The sequence below is a fragment of the Tamandua tetradactyla genome, chromosome 19, assembly GCF_023851605.1.
Source record: "Tamandua tetradactyla isolate mTamTet1 chromosome 19, mTamTet1.pri, whole genome shotgun sequence".
In the NCBI taxonomy this organism is placed as follows: domain Eukaryota; kingdom Metazoa; phylum Chordata; class Mammalia; order Pilosa; family Myrmecophagidae; genus Tamandua; species Tamandua tetradactyla.
In genome coordinates this window covers 35447761-35464889 of record NC_135345.1, presented here as the reverse complement: position 1 = coordinate 35464889, position 17129 = coordinate 35447761, and the positions used below count along the sequence as shown (strand labels likewise).

Here is a 17129-nt window from a genome sequence, read left to right as displayed (position 1 = left end):
ACTTTCTCATAGCATCTTTACCCAGTTTTGACATTAAACTAAGTTGTCTAGTTTATTGCCATATAGCTGTTCATAGTATCTTCTTATGATTTTTTTAAAATTTCTTCAGGGTCTGTGATAATGACCCCTCTCTCATTTCTGATTTTTTTGCATCCTCACACTTTTTTTCTTTGTCAGTCTTGCTAGTGGCCCATCAATTTTATTTATTTTCTCAAAGAACCAACTTTTGGTTTTATTGATTCTTTCTACTGTTCTTATGTTCTCCCATTCATTTAGCTCTGCTTTGTTATTTTTCTTCTTCTATTTGCTTTGAGGTTAGTTTGCTGTTCTTTCTCAAGTTCCTCTAGGTGAACAGTTAAGTCCTTGATTTTTGCTTTCTTGTTTTTATTAATATAGGCATTTAGGCCAATAAATTTCCCTCTCTACACAGCCTTTGTCACATCTCATAAGTTCCGATATGTTGTATTCTCATTTTTATTTGTCTCCAGATAGCTCTTGATTTCTCTAGCAATTTCTTCTTCGATCCACTGGTGGTGTTATATTTAATCTCCATATATTTGTGAAAATTCTTATTCTTGGTGGTTATTGATATCCAGCCTCATTCCATCATGAACAGGGAAAGTTTTTTGAATAATTTCCATGTTTTTAAATTTATAGAGACCTATTTTGTGCCCCAGCATAAGATCTGTCAGGAGAATGGTCCGAGAGCACTAAAGAAGAATGTATATCCTGGTGTTTTCAATCTATTTGCATCCTTGTGTCTAAGAGTCTCTCATAAGCAACATACAGCTGGATTATATTTGTTAATCTGTTCTGGCAATCTGGCAATCTATATCTTTTAATTGGTAAGTTTAGTCCATTAACATTAAAATTTATTATTGTAAAGACATTTCTTGAATCCATCATCTTATCCTTTGGATTTTAATTGTTAGATTGATACATTTTTTTTCTTTCTTTCTCTTTTTATCCTTTAGGTTACCCTTACTGGTACTCTTCAATTCTATGCCCTCCTCCAGACTTCTCTCTCTCTTTTTTTTTTTCAGCTAGCAGAACTCCCTTTAATATTTTTTATAGAGCTGGTCTCTTATTGACATATTCTCTTAGCCTTTGTTTGCCTCTGAAAATTTTAACATTTCCCTCCATTTTGAAGGACAATTTGACTGGGTACAGAATTCTTGGCTAGAAGCCTTTCTTTCAGGATCTTAAATATATCATGCCACTACCTTCTTTCCTCCATAGTGCTAGGTGAGTAGTCCAAATTCAGCCTTACATGATTTTGCTTGTATGTAGTAGATTGTTTTTCTCTTGCTGCTTTCAGAATTTTATGCTTCTCTTCAATATTTGACAGACTGATTAGTATTTATCTTGGTGTAGGCTTATGTGGATATATTCTGTTTGTAGTTTGTTGGGCTTTTTTTATTTACATATTTATGTCTTTCATAAAGTTTGGGAAATTTTCCCCCATTATATCCTCCACCAATCACCCTAGCCCTTTACTCTTCTCTTTCTGGGACGCTAATGATTCTGATGTCTGTGTGCTTTATTTTGTCCATCCTTTCCCTGAGATCCAATTCAAATTTATCCATCCTTTTTGTCATTTGCTTTTTTGAGTGTTCAAAATCAGTTATCTTGTCCTGTACTTCACTTATTCCTTTTTCTGCTTTTTCAAATCTGCTGTTATGTGTCTCTATAGTATATTTTTTATTTGGTCAACAGTATTTTTAATCTCTGTGATATCTGCTATTTTTTCTATTTATTCTTTCAATTCCTCTTTATGCTCTACTAGTGTCTTCCTAGTCTCTTTTATGTCATTAGCAATCCTACTAATTTTATTTATTAAAATTATATGAATATATTTGATTGTTTTAAAATCTATGTCTCTTCCAGTGTTTTAATTTGTTCATTAGACTGAGCTGTATTTGTCTGCCTCTTCATATGGTTAGTGATCTTCTGTTGTCTTTGCGGCATATAGATATCTTGGTAGGGTTACTTTGGATGTTGATTTCCTTCAGTAGTCTAAAGCTTTGCATTTGTGGGGTGGGTGTGGAGCAGGATCCAGTGTGTGTGGAGGGGCACAACAGTGTGATGACAGGTAGTGTTGCAGGTATATGCAGGGGTCCAGGATTCTATGCTGGTGCTTCCTTTTTCCTGTCTCCTTCTCCGTGCACTCCTGATGGCTCTGGGCCTCTGTCTGGAAATGAATACACTAAGCTATTTGCACCAGCTGGCCTGTCTCTGGTTCTCCATCTCAATTCTTTTTCTTTTTCAACCAGAGCCTCCCTAAGTGATGTAGAAGACCCTCCCAGGTCACTTACACCCTGGAATCACTTCCCTGGTCTTTTTACTCTCCCTTCTCTAGCTGTTCTTTGGAGGAGGAGTGAATCCAATCTTTCCTATTCAGCCATCTTCCTGGAAGTCCTGTGCATTATGTGTATTTAACAGTGTATTGGGAGCTTTAGCTAGCACACAGGATTCTAAGGAGCAGAAGAGATCCCATCTTGGCCAGAGTCCCAAAGAGGCCAGTTGCTCTGGTTAAGGTATGTGGATAGAAGTTCTGCATACCTCCCTTGGCTTTGGAGAGAAGTCTTGAAAAGCATGTTTTTTAATCCATTGTTATTCTGAGTCATTATGTCCAATAGAAAAGATTTACTGGGATCTAAGCCTGAAATGAATCTTTGATCTCAGACATCTAAATCAAGTCAGAGCTTTTAACAATTAATACTGGCAGATAGACCATTGACTTTATCTTTGTTTAAAAATGAGTTTAATAGGCCTTTGCTGCTCAAAGGACTGCTCACTATATAAGCAGTCTATAGATGAGAAGCAGTTACTTCTTTCCACTTTTAAGTATCCAAATTTCTGGACACTTTTTACTATTTTTTACTGTTTCATCCCTCTATGTAATCAGAAAATTTTTCTAGAGTCTTGAAAATGCGGTCAACTTTAACTAAACTTTTGACCAAGTTCTTTCTCTAGAACTGAAAACTCACTTGGTAAAAGACACTCAACCATCATCAGTTTACTCCCTCAACATTTAAGTAAGCAGCAGGTATTACATAATTCTGCTTCTTTCTGCATGCCACTAGTCCACATCTACTGCTCATGATGACTATGGTTTATATGGGCAGCAGGTAGGAAAAAGTGACCCACATATACACACATACAAAATGTCTCTTGTGACTATAAATATGTATTTTAAAAGCCTATGATTTCCATAAGCTAACTTTTATCTATCTTCCTCTCTAATGGGAGAGAAAGAAAAAGAGAATAATAGAGAGATTAAGCAAAAATATAAGTGAAAGGTGGTATTGCATACTTATTTAAATACTTTACCTTGAGAACAATAAAAATGTTGATAACATTTCAATTACTCAAGAGAATACCACAGCTACAACTATACTTCTAGATATGATTTAGTTCTTTCTCTAGAATGAGAACAGATTAGAATGCTTTGATGTCTAAGGTTTCCTTTGATACTGGCTCAAGAAATCGTTCTTTATAGTTTTTTTTTTTTACTTTGACAAGTATTTCTTCTGGCATTCAGTTCTAGTTTGAAGGTCAGTTATGCCCCTTGTGTTATTCTCAGCCACAGGAGCCCTTGGTGGGAAATCTAATCATGTTTTATACTCTGTAAAAGATAATGGATATTTTAAAGTAACTACTCAATAAAAGAAACAAATACAGATGGAAATTTGACCATTTTGAAATTTATCTGGGTTCTTTCTTCTTTTTCCCCTTTATTACATTGCCAAACTATACACTATCATAATAGAAACTTTAAAGAATAATTCAGAAAAACTTAATACACATTTTAATCATTCTAAATATCAATATAAGAAGATAACTACTAATTGAATTTTAGTGGATCTTTCCAGAATAACATCAGTAAATGTTATTGCAAAAATGAGATAAAAATTCAGCATTCTTGCTCTCTTTTTATTCATGTAGCAGTATACTATAAGCATGTTCTTCCATGCCCCTGTCTAGTTAAACACAGCTTTTCTACTTACAGTGGTAAAATCCTGCACCAATAGTCAAAAAAAAACTTACACTTCAAAATATCCTCAATTATTATCATTCTTGAGACAGAACTAAGTCATGTATGCAAGGTAAGATGGCATTTTGGCTCTCTCTTGTGTAATTAAAACCTTACTGACATTTGAGTTGAGTACTTTGCAATCAGAATTTAATTTTTCAGGGGTAGGAGGCCATGCTAATTGATGAATTGACAAAAGCCTTACTCTGTGCTTACTTTGGTATCTTTGATACAGCTCATAATATTGTATATAAGAAATAAACAAACATATTTCTTCAATCAAAAGAATGGCAATTAGTTTTATTCTACAGTATAATAACAAAAATGTTCTAAATAAAATGTGATTCATGTACTGTATCAATTACCATAAATATTTTGTAAATGCAATTTTAATTGTTTTATAGTAATTTAATTAATGAATAAAAATCACATTTCTTTTAAAAGTTCAGTCAAATTTTTCAAAAAGCTTTCTAGCATATATACAGCCTGAGTAAAAGAAGGATTTTTTTATATACGTTGACATAAAACTAGTAATAGCAGGTAGCACTGAGGTAATTCTCTGTTTCAGCCACTTTCCACAAGTCAAAATTCCATTTCTTTTTTCCTGGAATTGGGTGTTGAAAGATATATGAATCAAGTTACAGGAGACCTGTTTAATTTTCCATTGTAAAATAACGTGATTTTGGATTGGTAATTCCAACCCCTGAATTTCAGATGACATATGTGTAAAAATGAGAGATGGCATATATTGTCTCTAAGATCTGCCCTAACACTATCAGCGTTGAGTGATATCAATGGCATAGTAGAATAATTAGATTTATGTTAATATATATTTTCAAGGAATTATTTTATATAAACTATATCATTCAATTTTCCAAAAGATTTTACCAAGTTATTTGATATCAATATAAGTAATAGGGAAAGAGAAAAAGGAAGAAAGGAAGGAAGGAAGAAAGGAAGGAAGGAAGGGAGGGAGGAAGGAAGGAAGGAAGGAAGAAGGAACAAAAGAAAGAAAGAAAGGAAGGGCAGAAGAAAAAAATGTTAGGTTTTAATTTGTGTGGGTTTATTTGGTGAGAGTTTGTTATTGATCTAATGGTCTTATAAAATGTTAATTTGATGATTATTAATGTCTTTCTTATGCCTTGAGGAAACATTTAATTATAATAAATTATCATTAGATTAATCTAGATATTATATATAACTCTTAGACATTCCAAAGGATATTATTACAAATTAATGTCAGTTTCGAGATGATAATTTAGAATCAATTAGTCACCTTTCAAATATAATACTTTGCTACAAATATACTATTATAAAAAGTTTTCCTATTATTTTATTTACACTAATCTAAGAATGATGTTATATTAAATGAACAGAATAGATAAATTTTGTCCTTTCAATTAGCATTTCATTTGCAAATACACACAAAATTAACAAACAATCAAAAGGGAAACTACTATGTTATGTTATTGAAATGACTGTATAGTCTGATCTACTTTACACAAACAAAAGACAAGAGTGCTTGAAGTTAAGGAACATATGTCCTTGGATTTTGGAGCATATCTTGTGTTGGATCTGAGTGAAGCATTTCAGAGAGAAATAAAAAACAACATGATTCCATCTAAAAGACTTGTCTGAAAAAAGAAAATCTGTGTTAGAGGAAACTGAATAACCAATGCTCCTATTTGTCAAGGACCTCAGACAATTTGAAAAAAAAAGGCTCCTAGTGAAATTCCCTGATTCAGGAACAGAAAGATCATAGAAATAGTAAGCTGGTGTATTGGCTTATCAACTGATTTTATTGTTTACTATTAATTTTACCCTTATAATTAAGTCAATAATGAATATAACCAGCAGCAGTTAGTTTCAACCTCTACTACTCCAGCCTTTCTAGTGGTTGCACAAACATCCAATTCCTTGAATTAAATTATTTTTAGATTGAAATATCTAGAGTAGTTTCTATATGTCTAAAATCTGACTTAAACAGACATCAACTAGTAAATGGTGGAGGTAGAACTGAAAGGTAATACTGACTTCAATAACCACCCTTCTTGCACCAACTGTGACAAAGCCAGGCTCTAAGATGTAGTTTATTGGCTTTACAACCAGTAGTTTTCTACTAGACCACATCACTATATAAAACATCTCTAGGCTGTTAATACAAAATTTCTTATAAATATGGCTGTATCTATACACATTTAAAGTTTGAAGGGTTTTCATAATTATTGTTTTGGAGGGAGGTTGCTATGAAATATGTAGGATAAAGCCTTGCTGCTTATTTCTTTGGTGTGAAAACTGATCTACTTGACGGTATTTAAATAAAATAATAAATTTCAATAAAGAAATCACTTTAGTACTTCCGTATTTAAGTACATTTTTTAGGTGCTCACAAATTAATTATAACTATGTCAACCTGGTTTTTTTAAGAGAGCAGCAGAAGAGTTGGAAATGAGAGCAAGAGAGAGAGAGAGAGAGAGAAAGAGTGCTTCAGGCATGATGCATTCATCAACCTAAATTGTTCCCTTGGCCATGGTGGCAGTATCATCACTGCCCTCCCTAAGGCCAACAATCATTTGCTTTATGGAAGTCTCACCTGATCATCCTCCCACTTCCTGTTCCTCTTTCTTATTATGTCTTTTCTCTGTTTTCTCAAATTAAAAAACTTGGATGGTGGTGATGGCCGCACATGATTGTGAGTAGAATCAACAGTCCTGAACTATAGAGGTGAACGTGGTCAAAAGGGGGAACTTTTCAATGCATATATTTCTAGAATAAAAATCAAAAGACAAAGCATAAGACTGTATAACACAATGAACCCTATTTTAGATGATGGACTATAGTCAATAATATAAGTACAAGAATGTTCTTTCATGAATTTTAACAAACGTATGCTACTAACACAAGGTTTTAATAATAAGGTAGCATATGGGGAAAATTACACCTAATGGAAGTCACAGACAATTAACGATAGTACAATTTTAATAAATTTTCATCAATTGTAACAAAGGTAACTACTGTTAAAAAATAGTACAATTATAAAATGTACTGTCACCAATAGTAACAAATGTTCCACACCAATGCAAGTTGTTGGTGAAGTGGTGTAAGAAAATACTGTGTTTTATGCATTATTGCTTTTTAGACCCACAACTTCTCTAATAAAAATGTGTCTAATTCAAAAAAAAAATAAGAACTCCAACACGAATCAATCGAGAATTGAGTAATTTTTTAATATGGAAAAACGGTATAATTATATAAAAATATTGATACATATTCAAACTTCTAGACATTTTTCATATTTTCCAATAAATGAAAAAAATTCCTCATTTTACAGGGTCACAAATGTATGCATGAGAATATATCTCTATTTGCAGAACATTGTGTGAAGTCAAAATATATCATCTAATTTCCCTTATCATGTACTACTTCCACATGTGCACTTCCTTGCTAATTGTTCTTAATTTTACCATGAACTTGTCAATTTTGATAACCAATATAAATGCCTAGTAAAAATATCATAGAAAAGGATGCAAAAGGATACCAAGGGAAAATTAATTAACTTCCCAAATTATTCCCCACCTAAGCAGTTTTCCTTCTCAGACAAGGACAATCACTGATAACAGTTTTTAGCATGGTTTTTCAGTCTGCACATACATAGTTATTGTGCCAGTTTAAAAGGATTATGTACCTTAGAAAAGTATGCTTTAATTCTGATCTATTTTGTGGAGGCAGCAATTTCTTTTAATCCCTGTCCAGTGCTAACAATTGGAATTTGATTAAATTATCTCCACAGAGATGCAATGCACCCAATTGTGGGTGTTAGCCTTTGCTTAGAGGGATATGTTATCAACCTATCTCAGGTGGGTCTTGATTAGTTTACTGGAATCCTTTAAAAGAGGAAACATTTCATAGGGAGGAGGCAAGTATAGTTCAACGGTAGAATTCTCACTTTCCACGTGGGAGATACAGATTCGATTCCCAGTACATGCACTTCCAAAAAAACAACAAACAAGCACATTGTTCTAGTTTGCTAGCTCCTGGAATGTAATATACAAGAAATAGAATGGCTTTTAAAAAGGGGAATTTAATGAATTGCTAGTTTACAGTTCTAAGGCTAAGAAAATGTCTCAATTAAAACAAGTCTATAGAAATCTCCAATCAAAGGCTTCTAGGGAAAGATTCCTTGGTCAAGAAGGCCAATGAAGTTCAGGGTTTCTCTCTCAAGTGGAGAATGAAGCTCAAGTGAACACAGAGTTTTTTTCTCATCTGGAAAGGCACATGGTGAACACGGTTAGGGCACATAGCGAACATGGCATCATCTGCTAGCTTTCTTTCCTGGTTCTCTCAGAACCCCCCAGTCCAGACTGGCAGCAGCTCCGTTTTTACAGGTCCCACAGCACACTCGTTGGCTTTCTATGCAGTAGCCTTGGATGGTGTCCATCAGACATAAGGATTTTCCACAAATCTTTCCTGGATAACTCCATGTCCAATCCTGGCTTTCTCTGAGATGGCTGACGGGTTCCACATCTGGTCAAATCCTCACATGGGGCACTATTCTTTGGGGTCTCCCTTCCTGGAAGCCCAGAATTTTCCAGTACATCAATTTCTGGTTTCTTTATACCCAAGAGTTCAGTTCTCAGCTTATCTCTTTCCTGTCGCATTTCACTATAAGCTGTGAAGAGAAACATGGCTGCACTTTTCACATTTAATTTGGAGATCTCTTTTGCTAAATATCCAAGTTCATGGCTTTTAAAATCTGCCTTCCTGCCAAAGCCACTAGTCAATTTGGCCAGATTATCTGCCATTTTAAAACAAGGCTCATTTTCCTTCCAATCTACAATAACAGGTGCCTCATCTAAAGCCTGGTCAGAGGTATCTTTAGAGTTCACATTTCTAACAACAGTCTCATCAAAGCATTCTAGGCCTTCCCTATCAAGCATCTCACAACTGCTCCAGATTCTTCCCCTTATCCATTTAAAAAGCCGTTCCAACATGTTTGGTATTTGCAAACCATAGCAGCACCCCACTCTTCAGTACCAAAATCTATTCTAGTTTGCTAGCTGCTGGAATGCAATATACCAGAAACGGAATGGTTTTTAAAAGGGGAATTTAATAAGTTGCTAGCTTACTGTTCTAAGGTCAAGAAAATGTCCCACTTAAAACAAGTCTATAGAAATGTCCAATCGAAGGCATCCAGGGAGAGAGACCCTGGTTCAAGAAGGCTGATGAAGTTCAGGGCTTCTCTCTCAAGTGAGAAGGCACATGGCGAACACATTCAGGGTTTCTCTCTCAGCTGGAAAGGGACATGGTGAACACGGCATCATCTGCTGGCTTTCTCTCCTGGCTTCTTGTTTCATGAAGCTCCCCAGGAGGCATTTTCCTTCTTCATTTCCAAAGGTCGCTGGCTGATGGACTCTCTGCTTCGTGGTGCTGCAGCATTCTCTGCTCTCTCCAAATCTCCAATCTCCAAAATGTTTCCTCTTTTATAGGATTCCAGAAATTTATCAAGACCCACACAAATGGGTGGAGACATGTCCTCACCTAATCCAGTCTGACAACACTCTTGATTAAATCACATCTGCAGGGAGGTGATCTAATTACAATTTCAAATATACAATGCTGAATCGAGATTAGAAGAAACGGCTGTCTTTACAAAATGGGATTAGGATTAAAACATGGCTTTTCTAGGGTACATAAATCATTTCAAACCAGCACACAAAACAAAAAACAAACAAACAAAATTCAACAAATGATGCTGCAATAAAAGGATACTTGCATGAAAAAATAATGGAATATGACTTCGCTATATAGCATATAAAAAAAAAGAAACATTTTGGAAAAAGCTTCAGAGCCATGAGAACCATGAAAGCCCATGCAACCAGATGCCTTTGGAAATGAAGAAGGAAAGCACCCCTGGAGGAGTTTCAAGGAACAAGAAGACAGGAGAGAAAGCCAGTAGACATTGCCATGTGCTTGGGTAAATGAGAGAGAAAACCCAAACTTCATCAGCCTTTCTTGAGTGAAGGTAACCTCTTTTTGGGGTCTTAATTTGGACATTTTTATAGACTTGCTTTAATTTGGACATTTTCACAGTCACTGAGCTGTAAACTTGCAACTTAATAAACTTGCCCTTTTAAAAAGCTGTTCATTTCTGGTATATCACATTCCAGCAGCTTGCAAACTAGAACAGTCACCTTTATGCACTTTTTTTATTAATTAAAAAAAAATTAACTAACACAACATTTAGAAATCTTTCCATTCTACATATGCAATCAGTAATTCTTAATATCATCACATAGATATATGACCATCATTTCTTAGTACATTTGCATTTTTTTGACATATTGGTCTGAATATTTCTTTATTTATTTTTAATTAAAAATGTATATTTTTTATTTAGTCTAGGTTTGTATTGCTTATCAAAGTATGTTTCTGGAAAGCATTGCTTTTTTTTTTTCCTTTTTGTTACCTTTGCAACTATGATTTTATATAAAAGGCATTTTTTTCTGAATGTCTACCAACTTCCCATTGTAAACAATGAGCAAAAGAGTTTATAAAATTATCTATATAAGTCTAGAAAAACTTTTTTCTCCCTTTTCTACTTTTCCTCTAGGTTTTTATTGGTTATATTATTTTTATTACTGATTACCTTGGCAATTTTAAATTACTTTTACCTTTCTTAATTAATTTACTATTTTTACATACTTTTGACTCTATATTATTTGAGAAAATCACCACTATTTCCTAACTTCTTTCCTCTTCACTCCAAACTTCTGTGTAAAACTTCATTTCTATAAATTCTTCAAGTTTCATAACATATCCATTCTGATCCATATTTAAAATGCTTACATTTGTTTGTCTTAACCCCCAAAACAAATGTCAGTAAACTATTTGAGTAAAAAGTAAATTAAATCATTAAACTATCATTGATCAATGGTAGTTCTCTTATCATAGTTTCCTATTAATCACACACCTAACAGAAACTTTCCCTGATGCTTTCTTCATAATGGCTCATCTGTATTACCTGAATTAACTTTTCATGCTAAAAAGAGGTTTTCATGTTCAAAAGTGACTTGAGTGTCAGCTTGGCTGGATATAGAATTTTGGAGTCATGCTTGATTTCCATGAACAACTTTCTATATATATACAGACCCACTGATTTGGAGGAGTTGTGAGAAGACAGGGTTTTTCCCCTTCAAAGAAGATATCTGGCAACCAGTGGGCAATCTTTCTTTTTCTTTAAAATTTATTATGTTTACTAGAATATCTCATTTGCACATTTTTCATTGTTCTATAACCAATTTTCATGAAGCATCATGTATTCTAAATCTGTAGATTCAAGTTTCTTTTATTCCTGTTAAGTTTTCTTAAATTTTCTCTTCTTTTCTTTCTGTTATTTTATGTAGGTTTTTTTTTTGTTTTTTTTTTGTTTTTATAGCAACCAGTTATGTATTTGTCATTTCTCTTTGCCTGTCATCTGCTGGTATTATTTTCCCTAGTCTTTAGGCTTCAAAATTTGTCAAGTATAGTTCCATGGATTTTTAAAAATGTTTATTCTGTTGCATATATACAATCCATATGTACAACCTGCAACATTATATGCATTTCCCCTCTTAATCACAGTCAGATAAATATTTAATTGCTGCTAATTATGTTCACAATGTTGTGCTACTGTCACCACTACCATTAACAAAACATTTCCATCATAACAAATAAGAGACAGCCCAATTTAAACCTTAATTTCTCATTCCCTATTGTCACCCCATTCCTTGGTAACCTATATTTTAGATTCTGACTCCATGAGTTTGCTTATTTTTATGATTTCAAATCAGTTAGGTCACGTACAATTTGTCCTTTTGTGTCTGGCTTATTTTATTCAACATGATGTATTTTAGTTTTATCCACATTGTCACATACAACAGGAATTAACATGGACTATTATTCAGCTATAAAAAGGAATGAAGGGTGGGCCATGGTGGCTCAGCAGTCAGAGTTCTTGCCTGTCATTCCAGAGACCTGGTTTTGATTCCTGGTGCCTACTCATGCAAAAAAAAAAAAAAAAAAAAAAAAAAACAAAGAAAAAGAAAAAAACTAAAGGAATGAAGTCCTAAATAAATTTCTGTTATTTTATTTTGTCACCAAGTTTATGATAATTTGTATAGTAGCCACAGGAAAGTAACACAATGTACCTATTTATTAAATGAATCTTAGTAACTTTCATGCATACATTGGCAATTGGAAGGAAGTAAAAGACAAGTTTCCTCTTATGTCTATAATAATTAAGAAATATATTAAGTGTTTCCTGAATCTTTGGAATTGCATAAATTCTCCATTTATTTTGAAGATACATGTACTCACTAAATGTGAACTACACTGAACGTGCATGTATATATGTGTGCATATATATGTGAGGAAATGAGTTCCTATGTAAAATGGCTTGGTGTTTTCAATGTGGTTGTTCTTATTGGTAGAGAGTAATTTAATATTAGTTGGAAGTCATGAACTAGTTTTATTACCTTGGAAAAGTGCTTTCTGACTCTGGTTATGCATGAGCGACATAGGGATAATGTTACCCTCCTAGTGGTTTTTATAGTTGTGGTAGTTAGATTCAGTTGTCAACTTGGCCGGGTGAAGGTATCTAGTTCTGTTGCTGTGGACATGAGACAATGGTACGTGAAGCTCATCTGTTGCTCGTTACATCTACAGTCAGCTAAGAGGCATGCCTGCCATACTGAATGATGTTTGACTTAATTGGCTAGTGCTTAAATGAGAAAGCGCAACATAGCACAGCCAAAGCAGCTAAGCATACCTCATCTCAGCACTCACAGCTAGCCCTGGCAGCTTAGCCCATCTCATCTTTGGAGATGCAGAAAGAAATCACCCCAGGGAAAGTTGTTGGAACCCAGAGGTGTGGAGAGAAGGCCAGCAGAGATCACCCTGTGCCTCCCTACATAAGAAAGACTCTCAGCTGAAAGTTAGCTGTCTTCCCTCTGAAGAGCTAATGAAATAAATCCCCTTTTATTAAAAGCCAATCCGTCTCTGGTGTATTGCATTCTGGCAGCTAGCAAACGAGAATAAGTGTTGATACTAGACAGTAAAATAAACACTTGTAGCCCAACGTGCCATGGTCTCTGAATCTCAGTAGGCACTCAGTATATACTATTAACTTCTTTTTCATCTTCTGCAAAGAATGAATTTGGCAAAAGACCAGAATGTAAAAATTGCTGTTTTGAGAAGTGAGATTGCTTCAGTATCCATTTTCCTTATAAATAGTTAAGTTTGGATATTTGGGAGGTTGAATCTAATTTATCATTACTGTGAAGATGCCATGTTGTACTGTATAGAACACTGGCTTTTGTGAGTGCAAGGATGTTATAATTTCCAATAAAATTACAAAATATTTACTGCGTTCAGACCAGAAACTATGTCTGATTTCTATAGCAGGTAAATAAAGACCTGTGTTTTCACAGCATTAAATCACTGTCATTTCTCTCCAGCCTTGTTATTTATTTCCAGTCTAAAAACCAAATACTGCACAGTTCTATTGAACATGAATTTTATTTCTCTGCATTTTACTATCCAAAGCTAATAACAGTGGCTCAAAAGGAACAGTCACAGAATTATTAGGACTTAAGTAAAATTCACTTTAATAATGCACTTTGAATAAACTCCCAACTCAAAGTATTAATCAAATTTCTAAAATTTAATTAATTGTACCATAAATGTTTTCATTTTTGAAAACATAAAGGAGATGAAATCAAATTAATCATAGAAAAGTTTGCTGACAAATAGTTTTTAAATGCATAATGTAAAGGTGTGATGAGGATTCTCCTTTCTGCTCTAAATGATATGACTCAATTTTGAAGTTGAAAAACAAAAGCTAACAGTGGAGCTAATGAATTCAGGACTAGTGTGTTGTATCCAACACTGTCCCAGCTTTTTTTTTTTAGAAAAGTGCAATCCTGGACCAATGATGTAAACAATAATTAAAAATTGCAATTGCATTTATATGTGGCCCACCCCTGTCAAAGAAAAACACACTAACAGAGATGGTTAGAACAATAAACTCATGTCTAATTCATAAATGCAATTCCAAACAAACTCATTGGTATATGGCGAATTTTAGATTCACCATAGTCAATGCCATTATTTAATAGATTTCACATGTTCACCATTTATAACATATTACAAATGGATCAAATAATTAAACAAAAAAGAGGGTGTGGGAGCCAAAATTGGCAACAAAAGCTTAACTGAATTCATTTTACTTTGAAATGAGAAGGGATATTCCAGCAAAAATTCAAAACTCTTCAGTCATAAAAGGAAAGACTGATAAAAAGTACCTACATAAAGAAGCAAATAAAAACCTACTTGAGAATGTGGGCAGCACTGCATTTCTGGGAGTGCCACGTGGAGTGGGTGGGCTAGAGCTGTGGACACCGAGGAGATTTCTGGTCGGGGCAAGTAGCTCTTGTGGCTGGAACCGCAACAGCAGGTGGAATTTCAGACGTAGGTGGCGCAAGACCACGGGCGCACCACCCAGCAAGAAAGTAATCTATGTAGGGCGGATAGATTACTATTCTAACCCCAGCTCCATGCACATTTCTCTCTGTTTGGCACTGTCGCAAGACTTAAACTGTCCAGAAGTAGAAAGACTTGGAAATAGCAAAGGCTATGCCTTTGTGGAATTTCAGTCTGATGAAGTTGCCAAGATAGTTGCTGAAGCAATGAACTTATCTGTTATGGTGAAAGGTCTTTGAAGTGTGAGTTTATGGCATCTGAATAAGTACATGATGAGCTTTTAAGACTGGGATGTTCCATTTGCAAGGCTATCACATTCAGCAGTCAAACAGTATAATGAGAAACAGGCACTTTAAAAAGCTACGCCCTAAAGGCTTCAGGACACATCTCTTAGGACTAAGGTCGTTCTCCTATATCACCACACTCACTGATGACCTAAAACATCTTTTACCTGGTTTTTTTTTTTTTTTTTTTCTAACCAGGATTCAGTGAAGATTTGTTCACGCATTGCATGAAGTTGTTTTGTCTCTTTAGCTTCATATTCTTGAGCAGGGGTCAGGGGTCAGGAAGTTACAGCCCACAGACCAGCTGCCTGCTTTTGTGAATAAAGTTTTATTGGTACACACACACACACACACACACACACACACAAAAGCTACGGATGGAGACGCAATCTAAAAACAAAGAAAAAATTACTCAGGAAGAAATGAGCTCAAAAAGGAATAAAATATGAATATTTTAAATTGATTTTGTGGAAAAGAAAAAAGAAATGCTTCAAACATTGTTCTTCAGAATTTTATGAATAGCCAATTTTTCCCAAACAGGAAGAAACAAGAGTTTTCAGGAACTCCTAACACTCCTAAGAGTACTTGGGATAGGCAGGCCTCCACACGAGTTTGCACACCAACATTTTGAAGGGATAAAAATCTGAAGTGGCTGAAATGAGTAATAATGATGAAGATAATGAGATAGTTTTCAACCGGCCCATATCTGGTGCAAAAGAAGAAACACAGGAGACTCAAATATATACATGTTCAGGTAAAGAAAGATGAAGAAAAAGCAAACAGTCATTCTGGATGCATTATGCATAATGTTTCTTCTGAAAAATGTGATTTTGTTATTAAGGCTCATTCTTTAAATTGTACTAAGCACAATGAAAGGCAGTCATTAGTAAGAGTTTCAGAGGAAAAACATACTCTTGGTTCAAGTAAATAAGAAAAACAATCAGTAATTTTGGCTTGCCTACCCTTGCTGAAATACAGGCATGCATACTAACTAATAGCAGCTCAGCTTATGTAGCCTTGTATCCTGATGGATGTCTCTGGTTTCTTTTTCAGGTTTCACAATTGTCCTTAGTTATTCTGCTGGGATAGAATGGTCACTGTTAACTGCAGATTTAAATATAAGCAGCTGCCTTCATTGTTAACCACCAATCTTGCTTTCCACTACCTTGTTCTCTGTGTTTGGCAGTGCATATTTAACCAATAAAAGTTCAATGTCAGATGATTGAAATTGAAAACTAAACTACTAAATGAAAATGTAATCAAGTATCAATGCATATTTACTTATATGTGTATGATTCATTTTTTTTTTACCAGTAATTAAATTAGTTTTTGGTGGGCTGGAGTGGTTTATTAACTAACAATTTTGTTTGTTGTACATATGGAATTATATTCCAAGATGCAAACAGTGACCACCAAATGCACTTCTATATTTATTTGTATGTGGTGGGACTTGGGAGTCTTGAAACAAAATAGTGTATTTTTACCTTCTCAAAAAAAAAAAAACTATTTGAATTGTAGTGACAAAGAATTATGCTCCTACTCAGTTACCTTTCATTGCTGCCTACTTTCTATTATAAAAATTTATTTAAAACATCATGTTATTCAAAAATCTTGAATTTCAATTAGATCATTTATTATTATATTCTGACCTGTACCTTATTTCTTGTTAAGCAATTCTAACCATTATTCTCTGGAGAATACCATGGCCATCATTCCTCTTTGTGTTTATGTGTGCAAGTGTGTTTCTGTTTTACTTTTTTTTAACATGGCAGGCACCAGGAAATGAACCCAGGTCTCCAGCATGGCAGGCAAGAACTCTACCTGCTGAGCCACTGTGGCTCGCCCTCTGCTTTACTTTTATTACTTTATTTTCCTAGTAAATAAAAAGAGACTACACCCTAAATTTCCAAATACAATGGTTCTCTCAGTTTCTATCAATGGCTGGAACCTGTAACAGATTGCAAAAAGGGAGGAAAGACTAAAGGGGTGTATTCCAATTTTCAGACTCTGCATCCCTCTAACAACAAAGGGCATTTATGGCTCAGTCTCCAATATCTTTCAACACTCCTAGTGTCAGCCATGTCAGATCAGAGATACCAAACCCAGCTGCAGTGCCCTCCACCCCAACTCCAAGACGTCTACATACTAACCATAAAGTAGGAATCTCTGAGAACTACTCCTCAGGTCTTCAGAGAGTAAATGGAAATGATTTAGCTGCCCTCCTTAAGCTTTATTTTTGTGGTTTTGTGACAGCCTCTATTTCCTTAGATTCCTCAGCCCAAGAACTGGTA

General features: G+C 34.6%; 1 pseudogene; it reads left to right on the top strand.

The window, feature by feature from the left end:
- The first annotated feature begins 14410 nt into the window (after nt 1-14410).
- On the top strand, nt 14411-15645 carry LOC143663367 (MKI67 FHA domain-interacting nucleolar phosphoprotein pseudogene; annotated as a pseudogene).
- Nucleotides 15646-17129: the final 1484 nt, after the last annotated feature.